Here is a 20993-nt window from a genome sequence, read left to right on the forward strand (position 1 = left end):
TCCTGTCCCTCTTCTCTCTTTCAGATCCTTGGATCCCTGTCCCCTTTCCTTCCTTGACCCCACCATGATGGAACTTTCCACACTGCACTGTAACTACAAACCTCCCTCTGCTTACATAAGCTCTATTCCCCTCTGTGGTGACCTGTTAACACATCATTTGGTACACAGACATGTTTTAAGTAAACACCCTATTTGCTTGTTCCCTGCTTGACTGTTTGTTTGTTCGTTTGTTTGTCTGTAGCTCTGGGTTATGTTTTATAATTTAGCTTTAAGCCATACTTTCTTTTTCGAGGTGGAAGCCTTTTTGCTTAAAGACTTGCCTGGGCTTCTCAATCCAGCTGCCAAGCCTTCACGTAAAGGCAATGTGAGCTTTGACCACTCTTCCCCAGCCACAGCTGACCTGATTCTACCCAGACTCCCTTTCTTCTAACACAAAGTGAGAAAGGAATGTGTCCTTGGACACAAAGGGGCATGACAAGATAAAAGAAAAACCAGTTCAAACCTGTGTCTTCTATCAGAAGGACAGTCCTCGGGACTCCAAGTGATCTGCTGAAGTCCCCACTCACAGTGAAACACCTCTGAGCAAGGGTCTGAGCTGTGCTCTCCGTATCTTCTTGTTTAACCCTGAAATTCTATGTGTAAAAGTTTATTCTCTCCATTTTACAAACAAAAAGAATTTAAGGTTTGAAACTGAACCAACTAACCAAATAGGCAGGTAAACAGTAGGTTAGAATCATAGCCAAATCTACCTGTCTCTAAAGATGATGCCAATGTGATTTTTGCAAAAGCATGAACGGTACCACAATGGCCTCTAAATGCCGTCTACTCAAAAGCACCTTCTAGGGGTAGTGAAACATATAACATCCACATTGAAGTCACCAAGGAATTAAAGGATACAACTTAGGAATGGAGTTAATGCCCAACCAAAGGAAATTAATGACCATTAAGACATAGCTACGCCAAAGCCGGGCGTGGTGGCGCACACTTTTAATCCCAGCTCTCAGGAGGCAGAGGCAGGCNGATTTCTGAGTTNGAGGCCAGCCTGGTCTACAAAGTGAGTTCCAGGACAGCCAGGGCTATACAGAGAAACCCTGTCTCAAAAAACCAAAAAAGAAAAAAAAAAGAAAAAAAAAAAAGAAAAAAAAAAAAAGACATAGTTATGCCAAGTGTCAAAATTCTACTTAAATGACTGATGACTGTGCAATGTTTTAAAGCTTCATAGAAAGATACACAATAATTAGGGGTGAAGCTAAGTAACAAGCTCTGAAGCAGCTTTGAGCAATGTTACTAGAACAGGAAGAACACTGCCCGAGAGATGAAGTTAGTTACAAAGTTGTAACTGTTTTCCCGCCTTTTCAAGCACACAAACTACCCCATCAGTTGGGAATGTTAAGTAATCTAAACCAGAAGTGACCAGCATGCAAATGTGTGTGGGACACAAAATGTTCTACAACCAGATGACTGAGCAAGATTAAGGACAGAGGGCATTTCCACCTTCAGATAACTTTCTCATGCTTGCCTAGAGAAAGTATCAAACTGTTCCCTTGATCACAAGACAGATATGAGTGGGGACCAAATTCACAGGCAGTTGGAGAAATGATGTGTAAGAAAGAGCAGTGTTCTCACATACAAATCTGGGCTTTCTCATCAGGGCAACTCTGAGTGGCCTCCTCTCCCCCAGCTACTGCCTCGATCCACTGCCAGCCATGAGTAAGACCCCACTCAAACATTCCAATGGCACACCTCACCACATACTCCAGTTCTTTCCTGTGGTGATCACTCTGTGTACTCCATTCTCCCCAGAAGATGCCTGGAGATGCCTGCTCACCCTTCAGGTCCTAACCTGAGGGCACTCGTCACTGGAGAGACCTTCTCTAGCTATGAACACACAGCCAATCTCCTACTTGACTCAACTAGTACACTTTGCCTAGAGCATGCTGGCTGGTTTTTTACAAGGACATATTGCCTAGTGAATTTACTTACCTTTTCTATTAGCACCTGGCAATTTCATTCATCATCATTTTTCCAAGATTGGACAGTGTCTAGAAGTTAGGAGTAGCTCAAAATTATTTGCTATATGGAGGCTGGAAAGATGGTTCAGTGCTGAGGTCATCTGCTGCTCTTATAGAGAACTTCAGTTCAATGTCCCTCATGTACATGGTGGCTCACAGCCATTCATACCCAGTTCCAGGGAACACAACAGAAACACACACATGGTGCACGTACATACATGCAGGCAAAAAAAAAATCCGTAATTTAAAATAAAATAGATCTAAAACCTTTTTAATTGGCTAAATGAACCAAAACCCATAAACTCTTCACCAAGAGAATTCTATCAAGTACTGTCCCTAGTCAAACACGTCTTCTCCACTACCTTAAGGTTGGTGCTCAGCAAATCTTTCCTTTCTAGAAGCCCTACCTGGGCTTCTTCTCAGCCAATCTCCACTGCGCTTCACTTTTCCTACCTAAATAACTCACATCATTAAATTAGTCCTTAAGCGTCTGGTGATGACAACTGACTTTAATGCTCACATGATTTTTTTTCTTTTTATTTATTCTCCTCTCCTATGTTACATCCCAACTGCAGTTTGCCCTCCTCCCCTTCCCCCTATCTCTTCCACCCCACCTCCCCTTCTCCTCAGACTCATCCCTGTTTCACCTCCCCTCAAAAGAGAGCAGGTCTTCGAGGGACATCAACCAAACAGGGCATATAACAAGCTACAGTAAGACCAGGCACATATTCTCACATCGAGGCTGGATGAGGCAACTCAGTAGGTGGAAAGAGGCCCCAATGACAGGCACAAGAGTCAGAGACACTATTAGAAATCCTACAAGAATACAAGCTACATGATCATAACATATATGCAGAAGACTGCCTATCTGTGTACCAGATGCTGTCTGTGGAGATCTGGGGGGCTCTGGCCCCACCAGAGCAGTCAAAGAGTAGCATTTTCCAAAGGGGAAGAGGAGTCAATCTTACAGTTCAGGACACTATGCTGGTAGGTGGGGGTTGGAAGGGGGGGGCCTAGGAAGCTGCCTGGGGACCTTGTCAGACCTAGGCAAGCTGCCTGTTGGGTCTTTTCAGCAGCTGCCCGCTGCTGCTCCAGAGTAGGTCTCTTCTCCACAGGGAATTGTGTCAATACTTTAGATTGTGAAAACCAGGTTAGCTGCCTTTCTTATGTATCTATATGTTATGTATTAGATTCTTATGCATCTTACCAGCACACCTACCCAATTGGTTAAAAACAAAAACATGAAACCATTGTCTCGTCCCATTGTTTTGTCCAGATCGTCACTAACTCCTGAGATTTTGCCCCTCAGCATCTCTTGAAGCAACTCACACCTGTCTCCATTTCAACCATGTCGCCATCTTCTGGCTGCAGAAAGCTGCAATAATCGCCCCCTCACAGTGGCCCTGCTCCCACTGTCGCTCCCTCGGTCTGTTCTGCAAAGCCAGGTGCTCTTTCCAGACTCTTTGTAGCTCTCCGGTCACCCATGCTGAGCTCTGACAAACCAGGGATTGCCTGCCCCTTTCAAAACTGGTGCTTCCCGAGGCTGTGTGTTCACATTCTCCCTCGCCTCTTGATGTAACTGCTCCTTTGCTTCAGCCATTATCTTCTTAACCTGTCATTAAAAGGAGATCCATCCGCCATAGGCACAGGTAGAGCTGCAGACCAGACCTTCCCAATGAAGGGATGTCTTCCCCTAAAAGCCATCTTAGCGGGCAGCCCAGAGAGCTCAGACTCTGCAGACAGACAGTAGTACAGGCAGAGACCTGACCCAAAACTCAACAAGTTATTTCTTGTGCCCTAAGAGGTCTGGGTGAAGGCACAGATGCCACAGAAGACAGCACCTCCCCACAGAAATGAGGAGGGTGTCAGATAGATGGGGGCTCACCCTCCCGGTGTCAGCAAGGCTGAGAAAATCTCCCTTCACTTACACTTCTGTAGCTGGCCCGGTGTTCCCTAAAACAAGTTTCTAGAAGTGGGACAGAGTCGGAGCAAAGGGCAGCTCTGAGCCCTTTCATGCAGGTTATCAATTAGCAGACTGCGCACAGATCTCCATTCCCTACAGCAGTGGAGGAGAGCACCCGTCCCCTCACACACGGCTGGGCTGACCCGGTCAGACGATGCCTCATTCTTGGTTCAGCTGGACTTCTGTGCTAGTGAGGTCACAGCATTTTCCACATGGTGTGCACACTCATACACTCCCTGGCTATTTTTATTTCTTCTTTTCTAACTCCTTTGATAACCACCCTAGCCCATTTCTCTGATGAGATTTTCATCTATTCTTACTCATTTATAAAATGCAAAAAAAAATACTTCAGTCCTCCTCCTTCACCTCAGAATTATGGCACACAGGGCAGGAGTCAAGAGTCACAAGCGTAATGGCATGCATGATGCTAAAAGCAATTATTTCCATATTTATCCAAGCTTGTACTTAAAGCAAAAAAAAGGGGGGGAGAACTTCCTTGGAAAAAAAGACAGAATTTTAGAGCAGGCCAGTGTGAACAGTCCATGGAAATGTTAGCCTTAACACCTATTAGTACTAAATTTTAATCTTATTCTTTACAATTTGAATGATTATTAATACAGAAATATGAAATTTTGCTATAGATATACTTTATTTAAAACATATTGAAGGCATGGAAATCTGAAATTCATGAGAAAAAAATCTGATCATAATCCCTTGCCTTCTCTATCAAATGGAGCTGCCATCAGGGAGGCCTGGAGATAACTTTACCAAGCAAACCAAACCCAGACAGACAAGTACTGTACCCTGTGGGATGTGGGTGAGGGCCCTCCACAGTCACATGAGTCAATTTTCATAATAAATTGCCCTGATATATTTGTGTATGTCTGTATATAACCTATTTGTTCTGTTTCTATGGAGAACCTGGGTAATATTGGGTACATTTGTGGGGGAGACAAAGTAGTCAGCAATAGAATTTATATGATAGCATCAAGACTGGGGAATTTGGGCTCTCCTCCAGGGGAAAGGGAGAAATGGAGAATGAGCATATTCTAGCCATGAGGAGAGGCACATAACAAATAAGAATAAGTAGTTCAATTTGGCAGAAATATCATTAAAGAGAGATGCAAATTGGAAGGAGACTGCAGTATAAAGGAGATCATAATATTTCAATAAATCAGTTGTTGCAAAGTGTTACAATAAAATTACACCAATTTTTGTGCTGATATGTGTAAAAGACATTGTCATATTCTTTTCTTTTCTTTTCTTTTCCTTCCTTTTGAGACAGGTTTTCTCTGTGTAGCTCTGGCTGTCCTGGAATGCACTCTGTAGATAGGATGACCTTGAACTCAGATCTGCCTGTTTCTGCCTTCTGGGAGCTGTAATTAAAGCTGTGTTCCACTACCTGGAATTATTATATTAATTTTCTTTAAAAATTACATTTATGCTTATGAGGAGGTTAGAGAGTAATTAGTGCTTTATATCTCATTAAATTCTAACCAGAACAGTTGAGGAAAGGAATATAACTAACCTTCTTCCATTTTACAATTTAAAAAGATATAAACCCAGTTACATTAACTGGCTTGTCCAGGAACATACACTTTTTTTAAGTGGCTAAGGCAGGATTCCAACTACATTTTTTAATTATTTTTGGACACATATAAGCATCACTAGACTGTGTGTTGTGCCAAGGAATTTGAACATCGCCACAAAGACCATGAGAGGTCAAGAGGGAAAAGAAAGACATGCTCATTTTTCTTTTGTGAGGGACATCTGAAGTCGCTGAGGGGAGGAGTTGGGAGGGTACTAGGAATGGACCATCCGACTGTGGAGGCTCATTGAGCTGTGTAAAGGATAGCCCCTGGAGTTGCAAGTTAATAGCCATTAAAGTAATCTAGACATAAAAATATGAGTGCTTGAACTAAGGAAGGGCCGTAGCAAAGAACAAACAGGGTGTGATTCGTGATGTCAGGGGTGTAGGACCAGCAGGATCTGGTGTCTATGTGAGTAAGGAAAGTAGTACTGAAAGACCGATTGGAGATTGTCTGCTGTGAACAGACACCATGACCAAGGCAAGTCTTATAAAGACAGCATATATTTGGGGCTGACTTATAGGTTCAGAGGTTCAGTCCATTATTATCAAGTCAGGAACATGGCAGCATCCAGGCAGGCGTGGTGCAGGAGGAGCTGAGAGTTCTACATCTTCATCTGAAGGCTGCTAGCAGAATACTGACTACCAGGCAGCTAGGGTGAGAATCTTATAGCCCACACCCACAGTGACACACCTACTCCAACAAGGTCGCACCTTCTAATAGTGCCCCTTCCTGGGCCGAGCATGTACACACCATCACATCACAGAGATGAAATGGGTTTTTGTTCTGTCCACCTGAGTAAATCAGAATCATATTCTACAGTCTCCTTCCCTATTCAGTTCTAAGTTTGGTAACACTAAAAGAGAAACGTGGGCAAACTTCAGAGAGTGGAGTAGACTATTTCTGATGGTCTCTGTGATTTATAAGTGTTGTAAGCAGCAAGTGCTAGATGCCACTCCCTCTCCATGTCCTCTCAGCTCCACATCACCTGAGTCTACTTGCTGTGCACACTGTTCTTTCCATAGACCAGCCCTGATGACCAGCAGCAACCCGGGAGCTGTTAATGACAGGTCTTCTATCGGCCCACCTCCAGCTGTCTCCCCAGAGGCCCTGACTTGTCCACAAGGCCAGTTTCCAGAGGACTCCTTGGTCGTGCTTGCATTTGCCAACTCCATCCTGTGAGCCCTTACTCCCTCACCTTGAGCTCCTCCCCCAAGTAAGATTTCATGTAGCAATTTAAATAGAAGACTGTGAGATCTGAATGGGACTGCAAGCGGACCTGTGGCAATCAAGTAACTTTGAAAAGAGCGAAGTTGGAAGGTCTCCATCATTTTATTTCAAGTCTTTTTCTAAGGGATCTCTAGGCAACACCCTGTCTTCTGCTATGAATTCTTTCCTGCCCCCTTGTTGACTACTGTTTGATAGACCTAAGATTTTACCCAGGAAGCTTCCTTGGTTCCACTGGATTTGTTCATTCTACAATCCCATTGACAGTCTCCAGGAACATTCCCACTCTCTGCTGGCTTGCTTGCTTCCTTGCTTGCCTGCTTTTTTTCTTTTCCTGAATCCAATGCCTTTTATTTGTATCTGATGATGGACAGGATTAACACACCCAGAAACTTCACTGTCTTTCACCCAGCCTACTGAGAAACATCAGGCTTAGCAGGGTCTCTCTCCATAGCCATGCCTCCACACAGCATAACTACTTTAGAGCTCCAGGACACCTACACCTGTGCAGTCACCTGACCTGGTGTAGGTGTCCTGAGTCCGTCAGGACTCAGCAGAGATGGGAGTCTTGGTTTGTCTCACTCAGGGCACAGGACTCTAGAAGCACACCTCAAAAGATGCCACTGTGCCTGATTCTGGACCAATTCTCCTTGTTAAACCACTTACAGACAACACTAGCCCTGGCTCTCCTCTGTGGAGTTGCTCCTGGCAGAATTTTTTTTTCTTCAGTTTCCCTTAAATCAATGATAGAATGACTCCATCAGAACCCCAGACACCTCCCAAGATGGAGCCTAAGTCAATCAAACATAAACTGGGATGTGACTATCCGGAATCATAACGACAGGCAGCGGGGAGACATCCTAAACCTCTATCCTAGCACAGCTGAGCACTCATGAGAGGGTAGGAAGGCGGGGTGAGAAACAGCATGCTTTGCACAACTTGACATTACCGTGAGGGGTTCCCGGGACTGCTGGCCTCCACCGCGCCACACACACACACACACACACACACACACACACACACACACACCTATGAGAGGCGAGGTTTGAGAACCTCATACTTTGCACAACTTTACGTTGCTGTGGGCGGTTCTCAGGCCTCCACAGCGCCCTTACTTCCAGACAGCTGCTCTTACAGCTTGAGCGCTGAGTCGGTCCCACTCTTCCTGGCAACACGTGCCCGCCACCCGGGCTTCCAGGTGGCTTCTTGCAGAAGGGGCCTCCTCGAAGTTGCTGTGGTGATCTCCAGACCTGTTGCTGAGGATGGGCTCGTCACAGTTCAGCGGCTTGTCCTGCTCATACACCAGCCAGACATAGCGTTGGAGGCCCGTGCCACTGGGAGGCCCAGAGCCCATGTAATCTGAGAGGATCGTGCCACGACTAATGCCATTGTCCTTCATGTTGAAAGGACACGTTGAAAGTGGGGTCCTTTTTGCTGAGAGCATCCAGGTCTGTAAGGACCAGGATGTAGAGTTTCCCTGGATCAAGGCCATCCCATGAAACGCTGCTGGGACTATTCTTAGCCCGGGTGGGTCTCTGCACCTTGCCCAGCTCACCCGCCTCCACCCCTGTAGACGGCCCGCAGCAAGTGCTAGGGCAGCTTGACTTCCTGCTGCAGGCACAGTAGCCTGGCCCACAAGCTGATGCCGGCGATGGAGAGAAGGAGGACACCCCATTCTTTGTTTTTTATCATAGTTATTTCCTGACTCCCTGGTCTCATCTGGTCTCTAAACTCTAAGCTCTGTAGGGACCAGGACTTTTTCTGTTCCTCTCTTATAGTTCCAATAGCAATGAGAGTTTCTTGCATGTCCATAGAAGACGTTCAGTAAGGATTCTCTGAAACTGAGAATCTTATGTCTAAAATCCAAGACCTGCAGACACTAACTCTACACACACCCATGGTCACTATAATACATTCTTTGGTGCAGAGTTCACTACTAGGAATTACATGGTGTTTTCTTGAGGAAGAAGGCAAATTTTGTAAGGGAATTCAGTGATCATGAAGAAAGTATAAATAATGCTACACACTTGATTCCAAGTACTGCCAATTATGTGACCAGAATTATCCCTCAAGCTCATCTTAACTGATTAGAAAAGATTGCAATCTCCAAGGCTTCTTTATGACAAAATACTGTTTTGTGAAGAATCTCCATTAACTTTTAAAACGGCATATCATCGTTTTCTTTTATATAATCCAGCAAGAAGGAAATGGGCAGTTGTCTTTGCAGCATCACACCCATTAGTAAACGGCAGTGATAAAGCAGGAAGTGGGGAGGGAAGATTGACCATCCATAATTGTCCACACTGATGCTGTAAGAGGCCTATAAGAAAAAACTCAAGGTCTGATCAGCATTATTCACTATAGAATGGCCAAAGCCAAGAGCAGAAAAGATCAATGTCTATGAAATATTAAATATTTCAGATCTGTCGACTGAGATCTAAAATATAATAGGGAAGATATATGCTTAATATTTCAGTAGAGATAGATTCAGGATAAATAAATGTACAAGTTATTTTTCTTGGTGGGAAAAACCATTAAGCTTTAGTTAACTTAGAGAATAAAAGCATCAAAATAAGAAAAGGTAAATAGATTCATTAATTTAATGACATTTTGGGGAATAATAATCAGTATCTTGGGGTCTGAAGCCAGGTGGCCACTAGTTATTCTACAACCTGACCTTCAAACCCGCACACTGCAAGCCACATACGGGAATTTTTGCAATGACCTCCCCAACACACCAACTACCCTTCGACTCAGAGACTTCAGTGAGGAGCAACGAATGTCAAGGCAAGCAGCGGACCACACACCCGTGGGAGAAGCCACCAGGAGAGCATGCGCAGTGGAGGAGATTGGAGCCTCAAACACCTATGTGCAATAGAAAGGCGCATGCTCTCAGGAGCACATAGGCAGCGGAAGGGATTATGAGAAGAGCTTGGACTTTGAAAGGCTCTGAGAAGAGAAAAGGAGGAGCAGAGCAAGCAAGATGGCAGAAAGTCTCACAGGAACCATTAACCAGTCAAACAGTTCTATATATACTTATTAAAATATTGTGGTAGATAGATAAGGGGCTGAACTTTGCAGAACATGAGGAATTAGAACATAATGAACCCAAACAAAAGGAGCAGGACGTTATCTTTACAGAGCTAGAAGATCAAGCCCAGTCTAACCTGATTTTGAGAGAGGTGGGGGACTTCTGAAGTATCTAAGTTTCCTATATAAGTTCATAATGTTCCTAAATCGGAGAGGATGGAGTGGGGAGCACGTTGTTTCCGCAGAAGAGTGAATAATGCAACCAAGACAATGACTTGAATATTAAGTGACCTTTGCATTACAGTAGCCAAAGGTTACTGCTTTTAAAACACTGGTCCGTTATGATAGTCTGTCCGTTATGATGTTCTGGGCCGCATGAGAAGAGGAAGGCTGACTGGTGAGGATGCAAGCCAGTGTCTTTTCGGATTGCATCAGTGAACTGCACCATTCCCCAGGTGCTCCTGGGTAAATAGGAATCCTGGTCACAGCAAGGCCATGGATTCGGTGTATGTGATCCACTATCTCACCGGTGTCCGCTTCCCTTTCTTACTCTACATCATTGCTAACAACAACCCTAACAGGTAATGCTTCCATCTGAGTGAGCAGGATGAAGAAACTAAGGCCAGAAACTATGGTCCCACAGCTGGTAAATATGCCACACACACAATACGGGAGCCTTTCTAAGCCACTTGTAGTGGCATATGCCAGTAATCCTGGCACTCCTGTGTGCCAGGCCACCCTAGGATACACAGTCAAGACCCTATTTCAAAAAAATAAAAAATAAAAAAATAAAGTAAATGGGACTGAAGAGATGGATCAGCTATGAAAAGCCCTTGCTGCTCAAGGAACCAGAGTTTGGTTTCCAGAACCCAATTAGGGTGGCTCACAACTGCCTGTAACACCAGCTCTAGGGAATCAGACGTCCTCCTGTGGCCTCTGCATGCATGTGCACAAACACACAGACACACACACACACACACACACACACACAAATAAATGGTAAGACTAATACTTTATTTAAAACATAGTAAAATAAAATCAAATGAACCTTTCAAATACATCCTTAGTATAGCTTTATAATTTATATACCTCACTTATCTGAAATTTATGTGATAGAAGTATTTTTCAGTCTCAAATATTTGTATACCAATTTGGGCTATGTTTATACCTGTAATTTTGATCTTAAACTTAGTAATTGAAAGTCTCCATTAGACTTGAAATGTAGGCTTTCTATTACTAGGTTCCCAGGGAACACTAACTCACTAAGATGTAAGTGTGATGTTTATTCTTTTAAAGGTAAGAGCCAGGCTGGTGAGATGGCTCAGTGGGTAAGAGCACCCGACTGCTCTTCCAAAGGTCCTGAGTTCAAATCCCAGCAACCATATGGTGGCTCATAACCATCTGTAACAAGATCTGACGCCCTCTTCTGTAATGTCTGAAGACAGCTACAGAGTAATTACATATAATAAATAAATAAAGCTTAAAAAAAAAAAAAAGGTAAGAGCCTGCCTGATAAAAATCTTAAGTGAATTGTATTTTATTTTTTACATTCAACAAGTAGTCAAAGAAGAAGAAGAAGTGCTTGGGGGAGAGAGGTAAGTGCTGAAGAGGTGGAGGGTAAGTTATAAGTTATAAGAATCTGTTAGTGGCATGCTAAGGTGAAAGAAAGAAACCAAACTCAGGGACCCTGAGAATGGCGTCCACAACCCTTGAGTCGGGAGCTGAAAGTCAGAGATTGGACAAAGTGTTGAGACTGGGTTTCTCAGACGGCAGGAATCCATCTATATGTCCCCAGGACCTCATAACAGGAGCTGCAAAGATGTTTTGAAATTAAAGTAATGCATTCTTACGGGAAGTTGCCTAGCAGAAGGAATGAAGGGAAAAGAAGGAAGGGTGGGAGTGGCCACGTTGCAGATTCGTCAGTTTGCAAGCAGCAACACTAAGACATTCTCTTTGCATTAGGCAGTTCCCAAGGCCTGATATGCTTGCTGAGTTCAAGGAACACGTATATTCCTCCCTGTGACACAGGACTGACTAAGCTTTGACACTGAGAACTCACAGCAAATCACCATGCACCCAGATCTTTCTTTTTCCCTAAAATCTAGTGACTTATCTGGATTAATGGGGAAGGGATGGTGTTTGTTTCAAATTCTCTTTTTCTGACATTTCTTTCTACCACCTTTGAGCACTTGGGCTCTGTTTCTCCAACGGGAAAGTCTCTTTTGACAGATTTATACTGAGATTTATGTCAACTGTAGTTCCGAGTAGAAAGGCCGGGCCAGCTCCGGTTTGCTTGTGGCGTTATGAGAATTCTGACGCAGTCAGAGGTCAGACACTCCTACCCAACTGGAAAAATTCTCACACAGACATATAAATATATAGCCATCAAAAAAAAAAAAAAAAAAAAACACTCTTCACTTCGCTTGGTACATTTCCTGGGAAGAAATCCAAAAATTTCACAATCGATCCGTGACCAGTTCAGGGAAACCTTCTCAAAACTTGCAGAGAGAAATAAGAACACTGCCACAGGACACAGGGTCCAGACCTCTGCATCGGGAGAGAGTGCTTGGAGACCCCCAAACCAGAAAACTCTGGGAGACTTGCCATGGTCAGTGGCGTGTTCTGATCCACATTAGGAAGCACATACGGAAGGGAGATTTCATTTGGATTAAGGTGTGTTCACCCACTAATTCTGGGACTAGCTGTCAACCTAGGAACAGTTTTAGGCACTCTTACTCATGAGATCAGAGGAATTCACCCCAGCAAGGCTATCCGTAGATGGCGGTTGGCGGTTTCGAGGGCAATACACTTTGCCCAATTCAGATACTCTTTATTGAGTTTCTGTGCTATGAACAAACACCATCAACAAAAGCAACTTGGGGAGGAAATGGTTTGTTTTGCTTACACTCCCGTATCAGGGTTCATCATCCCTAGAAGTCAGGGTGGGAACTCAAGGCAGAGACCTGGAGCTGATGCAGAGCCCATGGAAAGATGCTGTATACTGACTTGTTCCCCACAGCTTACTTAGCACATGACCACCGGCCCAGGGTGGCCCCGCCCACAGTGAGCTGGCTCCTCCCACATCAATCATTAATCAAAAAAAAAAAAAAAAAAGCACGCAGGCCATTATTATGAAGATATTTTCTCAGTTAAGATCCCAGATATCTCTGGTTTTGTGTTGGGCTGACAAAACAAGAAAAACCAGCACTCATGGCCCCATGGACGTTCAGATTACTTAATTCATTTCTCGTGTTAAATGGGAAACAGAGATAAATGAGGAAAAGCCTCAATGTGGCGTCTTTTACGTTGCTGGCAATTTTGTATACATTTACTGAACAGAAACTGTCTCCATGGATACTAGAGGGTTTAGCAAAATCTAAGACTTTTACAGGCATAGAAAATTGTGGCACTACCTTAGTTTCCAATATAAACCCACAATCCTCCTGAATCCTCTCTCTGCTTTGTTAGCTGTTTCCTTGGTTGATGAAATTGTACTTCGCACTAGTAGGATATAAAAAATAAAAAATACAAAAAAAAGCTTGCCAAGCTGGGTGTGGAGAAAAACACCTATAACTTTAGCAGTTAGGCAACAGAGGCAAAAGAAATGGAACACAGGCCAGCCTGGGTTACCTAATGAGACACTGTCTAAAAAGAACTTTTAAATGCTTAAAAAAAAAATTAACAGCTTACCAAAAACCAAGAAAATGAAAGATGAAATGTTATTCAGGAAATTCTTTTTTTTTTTTAATTTAATAAAATGTGGCATTTACTTCTTCTCTCTAAAATGATGAAAAATCACTGCCCCACACAAGTGCCTTGCTCCTACGGGGACCTCTGCCCATTTGCTGATGCGGAGAGAGGCAGATATTTTATGCTAGCATTCCTCTGTGGGTTTAAGCAGCTCACACTCCAAGATGCCCCATCTTTTCCTGCAAGAAGAGTTTGTAATAAATCATGTCCCAGGTGTTCAACATTCCCTGCGCTTTTTCTGACACAGCTTCAAAGCGTCCCTCAAGAAGCTTTCTGGAAACTAATGTATAGTCTGCCTTAAAAGTTATAGCCTCTTGTCCTTAGTCTGGGCCACTGTCTGAAGCCGTGCTGATGTGCTGTGTGAGCAGTGCTGCCACAGGGGCCATACTGATCTGAGTGGCCTGCACCGCCACCCGAGGCCATGGGGAAATCGGGATCCATGCTGCCACCCAGGGCCATGTCCGGATCCTGTCCCTACTGCAGCCAGATCTGTGAGGCCATGTTACCAATGAAAGCTATACAGATGACTTCGGTCTGTGCTGCAGCCTAAAGCCGTGGTGATGCCCATGGCCCATGCAATGGCAGAAGGCTGTGTAGATGTCCAAGGCCCGTACAGCCACCAGAGACCATGCGGAGGGGCAGAGCATGTGCTGAAGCCAGAGACCATGTGGACAGCCATGATCCGTGCTCCTGCAGACTCTGAAGGGCAAAGAAGCTACTTTCGCAGTGGTATCGATGACTGCAGACTCACTGTAGAGAAAGAGAGGCATAGAACTTCGACAACTCCTACCCCCACCCCAGTCTAACCCACCCCACCCCACCCCCCAAAAAGTAACAACCTAGACAGAAAGCCATCCAAGAGAACGATGTGATAAGATGCTGAAGTACAGCTCCTCACAATTGATGGCTTCTGGTGGGAGTGTGGATGGGGAAGGACTCAGGGGCCGACCACGGGGAGTTTGGCCATGCTCCAGCAAGTATACGGCAACATAAATTGGACTTCTTTTTGTTGCTATTGTTGTTTTGGGGTTTGTTTGTTTTTCTGTATTTCTTTTCTTTTTCTTCATCTTTTTTTTTCAAGTGTAAGTTTGCAGAGGGTGTGGGGGAGGCCACGGAGGACTGAGAAGTAAGTGTATTAGGGGTTCAAGATGTAAAATTCCCAAATCATCAACAAAAACATTGTGAAGAATGGTTAAATTCTCCAAAAATTTATCACTTACATCTCTGAGATAAGCAAAACAAATGTCATCTATATAACCTTAATTTTCTAGAATTATCCAAATTGTATATAAACACAGATTGAACTATCTAATAATAGAAATTTGACTAAGGAAGCAATAATAGATTATACAAGGGCAACATTTGCAGCCATTTAAAAAATATAGATGAATATGAAGTGTGGAAATATCTGAACTAAATAGTTATAGTTATGATAGACAAAAAGATGAAAAACACTATGAAAACATAATCCTGATTTTACAGAAAAGGAAAGAGGAAATATCCATATCAAAATAATAATTGTAGTTCTATTGGAGTGGCAAAACCATAGCCTAATTTTTTGCCTTCAACTTTTCCATATTTGAGCTTTTATTAAAATGTCCTATTTTATGAAATGTTTTTTGAAATCTTATAAAATATTTAATATGATCCCATCAGCAAAACATCTTGAAAATGTAAAAGTTTAAACACTTAGGCTTGTACCACCATGTGAAGTAAGCCTCAAATTCAATCAAAAGTTTCAGGAGGCATCTAGGGCAGGCTAAGATTAGCAGGTGATTTTCCTGAGGTGGTTCCACTGTGGAGCTGCGATGAATGAGCCCAGGGATGGCCTGAGGGACCAATGATTCAGAATTAATTCTTGCTATTGATGTGTTCCCTGTGATTACTAAATTATTATAATAATCCCTGGGCATTAGCCTGACCTATTGGGCAGATTTTCTGCAGATCAACGAATGTGTACTATCTTGTAGTCATGTTATATAGACAAGTAGATGATTTCTTAATTCCTAATGATGATTCTATAAGAATTCCTAAATTTATACTATTAGAACTCTGCTCACAAACTAATTGCACTAGATTTACAATACAAGCAGGCATACAGATTTACAATTCAGGAATACATTCCTTTAGGCCATAAAAACATTAAGAAAAGGTTATAAAAGGAATGAACAATTTATTGTAAGTGCAAGGACAGAAGATAATATATTGACTGGGTTTATCTATCAAAACCTCAGTGTTAACTTAGACATAAAAATTATAGTTTTAGACTCTCAATGAGCCTGTGGAGCTGGTGACAGATAATGAAAGAGGTAACGACTCTTAATGGAAACACATGTAAGCATCTCTGTTGTGACTTCTTGTTCAATTTATGGCATGAATTTACGTCTGAACTTTGGGATACCATGTGATCTTCTCTCCTGCAAAGATACAAAAAACTAGGGACGATGACATTAAGGAGGCAGAAGGAGAGAGCAGAATTATTAGTCAAGAGAATAGGACAGAAGCATTAGAGAGCTGAGTAGAGAGAGGCAAGCAAGGCAGGTGAGAACAGAGAGAGAGAGAGAGAGAGAGAGAGAGAGAGAGAGAGAGAGCGCAGAAGGAGCCATGGAGAGAGCAGAGAGCAGCAGGCAAGCTTTTCTTACTGACAGGGAGGGGCGGGGCTTTTTCTTGCAGATTTGGGCTTCCTTCATTTAGTAATAAAAGGTAGAAGCTTTTTCTTTCTCTCTGCAATAAAAGTTGAAACCTATTTTTCATCTGGAATGAGTGAGTCCTTTCTGTGCTGGCGTTCAGTCTTTGCTCCATGTTGCATACATAATTATAGGTGTGTTGGTGCAAGTATGTAAAATAAGTAGCCAGGCCTGACACGTGTGTATGAAAGAATGTATGAATATATATATATATATATGAATGTATGTGTGTTTGCTTGTGTAAATGTTTTTCCTTGACTTTCTACTCCTGGTTCAATAAAAGTTATATTGTTCCAAGGCTCCCTCTCACCTGGCCAGTGAGAGGCTAGGCTTCCAGGCAAGAGAGAAAGGAGCCCTAGCAATTAATCCTTTACTTAACTCTCCCCACACCCCAGTGCACTGTTTTACATTAGGGTGTTCATTCACCAGAGACCTGCAGCTTCTGCCCTCAGAGTAACTTAGACTCAAGACAGGTAAACGTTATATTATAAAAAGCAAACTTATTTTCTCTCAAGACCAAGTCATACTTCTGATAATGTTCTTCCCTCTCAGCTGACTCAGAAGGGACCCAACTCAGGGCTTAGCTCCCGGCACTAAAGAGTCTGGTTACCCACAAAACAGCTTTGCCACTATTATCCAGTGAGCATATATTGTGTGGGAGGTGGTCACAGGCCCTAGGAGAGAAGTTACGACTAATGTCGTGCTAAGTAAACAAGCAGTAAAACTGGCTTCTAAATATTTGTGTTTATACCATTGACCAATGCTGCTCTCTGTCTCACTCAGAAAAGTGTCTTCTGCAGTGGCATGTGCTGATGTGACGCTCACATTGGTCAAGCACAGTGACTATTGGGTGCTCAGACCTAAGAGCTGGAGAAAGAGGAGGAGTGCTGTGAATGCTGTCCTCTGGGCATGATATGGCCGTCACAACCATGAACACACAGCAGTTGTGGCTACACACACACACACACACACACACAGCAAGGGGGGAATAAACAAAAATAAGTGTAAATTTTATTATTATATCAGCACCATACTACATTAAGTACTCAATTGGTAAAACTTTAGTGTACTGCCTCTATGCTCTGCAACTATTTCTATAAAACATGCATCATCTTTTTCCAAAATATAAATTCCATAAGGAAGTCTCCCACAGCTCTTGAACTATTGAATTTTTCTATTCATGTTGGACCAATCTGAGTAAGTTCTAGTTTTCAAAATACTCCAGAATTATACAAATGAAAAAGCAAGAGGTAACATATCAGGCACATCCCGCTAGCCGGTTCAGAAGCCTGTCTGCCGGCCCTTGAGAACTCGGGGTGTGCCTGGAACTTTATTAACAGCAATAATAAGCAAACTTGTTGAGGATGTTGGTAAAGAGCACACTGCATACACCTGAGGACCTGAGTCTGGATCTCCAGCACACACATAAAAGCCAAGTGCAAGAGCCTCCGTGTATAACATTAGAGCTGTGTCAGGAAGGTGCAGAGACACATGGATTCTCCAGTCTCACTGACCAGCCCGTCGAGCCAACTGATGAACTCTAGTGAGAGGCTCTACCCCTAAATAAATAAACAAATAAAGTGGAAGGCAATCAACACTTACCATCAAACTCTGACCTCCGCACACAACCGCATTCACTGCACAAGCACGGCAGCACACACATGAACATACATACACAAATACACATGCATGCACTGTATACATGCACAGCACACGCACAAATAAAATACACTTGTCAAATGTTTTAAATGTATTATCAAAACACAACGCTGACAGCAAGTAAGTATTGGTATTACTACTTCAGAAATGGCAGTAGGATACTGGAGAGGTTGGGTGATTTACCTAGCCTGGAGGGTGAAGCTAATCCCGTACCCAAGTCTGAATGACTCAGCTCATTTCCCTAAGGATGCTGCCAGGTTCTTATCCATTCTGAGTCATCGTTCTCTGCCATTCTTCAACTTAATGTGTGTGATGTGTTTGCAAACATATTTCAACTGTTACAGATGATGAAAACTCTAAGCAAAAAAAAAAAATTAATTTGGCTTTAAAATGGGGGAGGAAAGCTTTTTCTAATGTGTTGCAAGAGCCATAGGCTCAGGAAATACCAGTTTTCCAAAGCTGAAAATCTTTTACATGCTACACTTTCTTATCAAAATGAAGTTCTGTGTCCAGGGTTGTTCTGTCATGGTTATGTTTTGTTTACATGGCTGCCATTATATCTGAGAGTCAAGAGGTCTAGAGCAGAATAAATTTCTCAGTGCATGAAACATTAAAAAACATAAATCTAGGACAGACTTAGCAGTGTGTTCTTCTAATCCCAGCACTCAGGAGGCAGAGGCAGATAGATCTCTACAAGTTCAAGGCCAGTATAGTCTACTTAGTGCATTCAAGGTCAGCCAGAAGTACACAGTCAGACTCTGCCTCAAAACCAATTAAAAATTGGAAACAAGTAAAACATTGCATTGCCAGGTGGTGCCGGTGCACCCTTTAATCCAAGCATTCAGGAGGCAAAAGCAGGCAAATATCTGAGTTTGAGGATAGCCTGGTCTACAGAGCAAGTTACAGGACAGCCAGGGCTACACAGAGAAACTCTATCTCAAAACCCCTCAAAACAAACAGAAAAAATTACATTATCTACAATTTTTAAAACAAAAATTTAAAAAATCTATTTTATGCTAATTAAGAGCCCATGACTGAAAGAATGAAGAGAAAATAAGCAGCCATTCTTGGAGTAAATAAAGGAAAATATTACTCTAGCTTAGCATTACTTGAAGAGCCCAATTTGGAAAGTAAATATGTAATTTATTGGGAAGATAGTTACCATGAGCAATAACAAGTCCCTTGCTCCTCTTGTCTGCTAACAACTTAGTGACCTGTCTGGATTCTGTATGCTGAGATGCTCTGCCATAATGAAGCTGACCAAATATAATTAAGTGAACCATAATTTGTATATGAAAAAAAAAGATTCTTGGAAAAACAAAAGAGGTAACTGAATAAAAAGCCCAATGGATGGCCCTCTCACTGAGACCCAGATGGGGAGCATCCACCACACAGAACCAAGGACAGGCATTCAGAGACAGAGGCATGCTACCCAGCTTCTACAGCCACTCAAGAAAGATCATGGAAGCTTATTTCATGCTTTAAAACTAAATTTCTCTGGTGATCATTCAGTCATCAATGCTAACACACATGCAGTTTGCTATGCAAGAGCCAAACTCCAAAACCCATGTAAGCTGATGCTAGCAGGAGCCTTTGGGTTCTCTGACCAGGTAATCTCACTGACTCAGTGAGCTCCAGGTTCAGTGGGGACATAAGACAGACACCCGACATCAACCTGTGTTATCCTAAATTCAACAGCTCTCTTCATCAACTTTTCACACAGCCTCCAAGGGAATCTTAGCTATTTTTTAATTGAATAATTAGTTTTATTTAAAAATAGAAGCATGGTAGTGTAGTCCAGAAAGTAACGTGTGTGTGTGTGTGTGTGTGTGTGTGTGTGTGTGTGTGTGTGTGTGTGTATTATGGCTTACTATGTATCATGACCAGTAAGTCTGAATGAATACATCTTTACTAATCTAGAAAGGAAATTTGAGTTGGCCCAAAAGCTAAAAGTTGCCTTCCTCCAGGTTTCTTGCGAATACAGGGTCTCAATACAACTTAAGTCCTTCCATTCGCAAATGGTAAGATTTGAGAAGGACCGGCTAAGGCTTGGCTTGTGCTGAAGCTGAGGTGCAGAAGAGCCATGTTCCCAGGGTGGGAGCTGCAAACAACAGAAGCAGCTTCCAGCTGTAGCAACAGTGCCTTCTGTAGGGTACCAGGGCCAGAAGGCTTTGGGCTTTGTCCTAAGGGCTGCCTGGTGTCATTCCCTGAGTCCTTCTAAAAATTCTGGGCCATTCACCTAACCCCTTTCTTCTTATAAAGAATTTATAGAGATAATCTCTTTGTGGAAGCATCACCTGTCAATAAAAAGCTGATAGCCTATTAGCAAAAGGCAGGAAGTAGAAGGTGGGAGTTCCGGGAGAGAGACTGGAACTCTAGGAGATAGTCAGAGGTGGGAAGACTCCCCAGACTCAGAGGAAGTCAGACACATGAAACTGAGGAGGGGTAACTAGCACTGTGGCGGACATAGACTACTTTAAACAGGTTATATAATTACGAGCTAGTCGGGGAAGAAGCCAGTGCTTATGGCAGAGGCATGTGCTCATAAATAGACAAGCCTACGTTGTTTTTCAGGAACTCGGCTCCAGTGGAAAAGCCAGTGGGCACACGGATTCTGTTCTCTGTAACTCAGTCCTCACAGGATCATGTACAGGAAGTCCAGCTTAACGGAGGCCAGGGGCAGCAGCAGTGGAAGGCCATGAAGAGAGGGACCCGTTCTCAATACCAGGGAGCCTGATGCTCCTGTGGAGATTATGCCGTGTCTCAGGTTTCTAATGCTGTGATGAAACACCACGACCAAAAGCAAGCTAGGGAGGAAAATGATTATTTGGCTTATACTTCAACATCGTATTTCATCATTGAAAGCAGTCAGGACAAGAACCCAAAAATGGCAGGAACCCAGAGGCAGGAGCTGATGCAGAGGCCATGGAGGGGTGCTGCTTACTGGCTTGCTCCCCATGGATTTATCAGCCAGCTTTCTTATAGCACCCAGGACCATCACCCCAGGGATAATACCACCCACCATGACCTGGGCCCTCCCCCATCAATCACTAATTAAGAAAATGCCCTACATACT

At 43.2% G+C, this 20993-nt stretch overlaps 1 pseudogene; it reads right to left on the reverse strand.

Annotated features, from left to right (window-relative positions):
* Positions 1-7883: 7883 nt before the first annotated feature.
* Positions 7884-14030, reverse strand: LOC110320918 (annotated as a pseudogene).
* Between the last annotated feature and the right edge of the window lie 6963 nt (positions 14031-20993).

The sequence above is a fragment of the Mus pahari genome, chromosome 4, assembly GCF_900095145.1.
Source record: "Mus pahari chromosome 4, PAHARI_EIJ_v1.1, whole genome shotgun sequence".
Classification (NCBI taxonomy): Eukaryota; Metazoa; Chordata; class Mammalia; order Rodentia; family Muridae; genus Mus; species Mus pahari.